The sequence below is a fragment of the Cibotium barometz genome, chromosome 19, assembly GCF_041138505.1.
Source record: "Cibotium barometz isolate CiBa-2024 chromosome 19, ASM4113850v1, whole genome shotgun sequence".
NCBI lineage: Eukaryota > Viridiplantae > Streptophyta > Polypodiopsida > Cyatheales > Cibotiaceae > Cibotium > Cibotium barometz.
In genome coordinates, this window is record NC_141064.1 from 25,786,952 (window position 1) to 25,790,412 (window position 3,461).

Here is a 3,461-nt window from a genome sequence, read left to right on the forward strand (position 1 = left end):
TCCTTCAAGATTGAGTACTCTTGTAGCCTTTGATTTTTTAATGCTTTTTTCCTTATGCAGTGACCACTGGAGCTTTGCTTCTATTGACATCCAGCAGAAGCAATGCTTTTTATTCAACTCTCTTAGAAACACACACAGAGAGGTTAAATTGTAAGTGGTTTGTGTGCTATTTTTAACTTTAAACTTCATTATTTGGATTTAATGCACACTAACTGAATTATATGTATTGCAGTTGTATTAGAAGACTTCTAGATGCATTGGATCAGTGTCCTCCTAATGTCAATCTTTTGGATTCAATAGAGCCAATAGATTTAGAGGTAGAAAGTTGCTCCCTCTACTGATGTCTATTTCATGCTATGCCTTTGAACTTATTGAATATTTTTATTTTGTTCAGACATTAACAGTTTCTAACATATCTTTCCAACTATCCAGACACCACAACAAGATGATTCAAGTAGCTGTGGCTGGAGAGTGCTGATTAGTGCCAAATATATACTTTCAAGCTATTTTGAGATAGGACAGCCAGAGCTTGTAAGAAAAAATAATTTTCATTTAGCTTCAAAAAATTTGATATTGGTACAAAGTGTTCTAAATCATCATATCTCATTGCAGATGAGAGAAGATAGCTTCAACTCGAGCTATGTGTATAGTTTCAGAGCTGATATAATTTGGAAGTTTTTGAAGTATGCCTTCCCCAAACCTATTGTACCAGCTACACTGTCGAGTTAGGTGAGAGCTCTAAAGTCCGAGAAGGTGTCATACACCTTGATGACACAGATGATGCAGATGTGGTGCCACAAGAACAAAGACCTAGTGCTGATGAGGAGAAGCCACAAGAACAAGGACCTGTTGCTGCTGATGTTATTGAGGAAATGATGGAGCAACAGCAAACAGATGCTCCAAGGGTAGTAGAGGAGACAATGGAGCAGCACCAAGAGACTGTACACGACAAGATGGAGCAACAGAAAGTAGATTCTCCAAATAAAGATGATACGGTGAGCTTGGACCATGTAGAGCAGCCTCTAGATCAACCTGTAGATAAATAGAAAATTGTTGTCAAGAATATGTTCTACATATGTAATTAAACACTTCTGTACAGAATTTTACATTTTTGAATATAATACCTTTGTTTATGGAGTCTGTGTTATCTCAATTTTAAAATTTTCAATGTCTTTGCATTTTATTGATCTCTCTCTTCTTTTGAGCACCTGCAAAAAAGCAATATGAAACAATAGGGTAAAGTAAACTAATAGCAGTGCTTAATGAGACTAGGATAAGTCACATGGTATACCTTCTTATTGTTGTAGATAAATAAAAAGTCCTTTGAAATAGAACCTTCTGTCTCAAATAGAATGTCATTGCGCAATTGAGCTAGGGAGCAGCATTGTCTTAATGTGATATTGACTAGCACATCACCATTCTCAACAACATCAATATCAAGAAGTTTATTTTCTACACCAAAAGAATCTTCATCTTGATCCATAGGGACTAGTTTTGTACCTAGAATTCGACTGCGCTTATAATAAAAAGAAAAAATGAAATTTTGTGATGCAACCATGTACTTCAGTTGCATAGAAGGTTGGACAACCTCACAAAACACTGAACTACATGTCTTCTTATCCCAACCTTTATCCAAAAATTGTGGCATGCATGCCAGACTTGTTGCTTTAACTGTGAACATTGTTTTTGAAACCTTCACTGGAAAGGTATTAAACAAGTCTACAAAAACTGTGAGAGGCATGCACAAAGAAATTTTTATTATCCTTGTGGCAATATTGGGCCTAAGAGCTTTCTGTACTTCTTTGAAAAGCTTGGCTCTATATGCCTCTGTAACACTAAAATGTGGGAGAGGCCAATCCACTGAATTCCATGCTGGAAGGTCTTGTTTTCTTAACACACCATGTGTGTTTGCATTGTCCAGCAAAACTGATAAAAATGATCAGTAAAAAATATACCGGATTGAGCTAGCTCTGTTGCACATCGACCTTCGTATTGTTGTTCTCCTATCGATCCATGCAAAACATCTATAAATCCCAGAATACAATCGATGTTTTGCCATGTCTCATACGATGAAGGGTATAAATCTGGAATAAAATAACACAAGAATATCAATAAGCAAAGAAAGAAAGCTTTGTCTTAAAAATCCATGCACCTCATAAAAAACAAAACCACAATAGAAAAATATACAATTAGGCCTGTGTTGCGGAAGATCATTTGGATAGTCTCGCAAGACAAGTTCTTTATGCATGTACACATGCTGAATCAAAACTTCTTTCACCGATATCTTTCCTCTGGTGATTTTAAAATCTCGTACTCTTCCCTTCCATGATGCCAAGAAAATATTTTTTGTCTGGGGTCTCTTTCTTTTACTAGGTTGCATGAGCACCCATGCTCCTTTCGAAACAGTAAACCTTTCCCAAGTTCCTTCCGTTTTGACTGTACTTGAATTCTCTACCGAAGAAATAGAAGAAGCAGGTCGACGGGGTAAGGATGTGTGGTATAATTCTGCCTTCATAGCATTATCATCCACAGAGCGTCTTCCACAAGAACGACCATAGTTTTTATTCACCATGGATACCTTGTGAATCTGTAACCACAGCAAAGTAATGTAAACAAGATAACAAAGTGAAGTTTCAAGTAAGAGAAAGTAGGCAGATAGATAGTTGACAAGAAACATCTTACTCTAAGCCAAACTGGATCAAGGGAGCAGTTTTGGAAAAGAAGAGGTTACTGCACAATGAGGTAGTGGTGTAGAATGGTAGACCTTTCGAAGGAAAGGCAGCACAACAATTCAAAGTTCAAAGGGAGGTGGAAGCGGGAAGGCCCTTGTCAGAGAAAATGTCAGACTAGATTCTATCTTCATGTCCAAAGATCTTGTGAGAATAAAAAACCAATCTCCACATTAATGTAGCACGCTTGTACCTACATAAAATATTGTTTCTTTTATCTATTTTCTTTTATTTTTGTGAATTTCCAACGTTACGTTGGCCCTCTGTTCATTGGTTGAGAGCTTATTTTTCCAAACCGTAAAAGGCCCCAAAATGAGCTCCCTTTTTCCCTAATGTTGGTGTCAAAGATGATCTCCCTGATGCTTGTTTGTTCAAACTGGACATGGTACCCAAATGGAGCAAGGAGATATCTGATTATCTAGCTCATGGTTTTCCACACAAGGAATACCCTTGAACAAAGATAAAATGCGGCGGCTTATCAAGCTTGCTGCATGTTATCAATTGATTGCAGGAGAACTATATAAGCTAGGTAAAGATAATGTGCTAAGAAGATGTGTGAGAGAAGATGAGTTCGTCTCATGATATTGGATGAAGCTCATTCAGGGATAGCAGGGTAGGCATTTTGCCGGAGAGATCACGACTCGCAAAGGTACTTCAAGCACGATTATGGTGGCCTATGTTATTCGGAGACGCCATAGAATTTGTCAAAAGATACGAAGAATGCCAGCGTTT

General features: G+C 37.5%; 1 long non-coding RNA gene across 1 annotated transcript; it reads right to left on the minus strand.

The window, feature by feature from the left end:
- Window positions 1–1,522: 1,522 nt before the first annotated feature.
- On the minus strand, window positions 1,523–2,356 carry LOC147628380 (uncharacterized). The gene is made up of 2 exons (XR_015268192.1): window positions 2,188–2,356; window positions 1,523–2,084 (listed from the first exon to the last, which is right to left on the minus strand). It is a non-coding gene; the product is annotated as an uncharacterized LOC147628380 (long non-coding RNA).
- Between the last annotated feature and the right edge of the window lie 1,105 nt (window positions 2,357–3,461).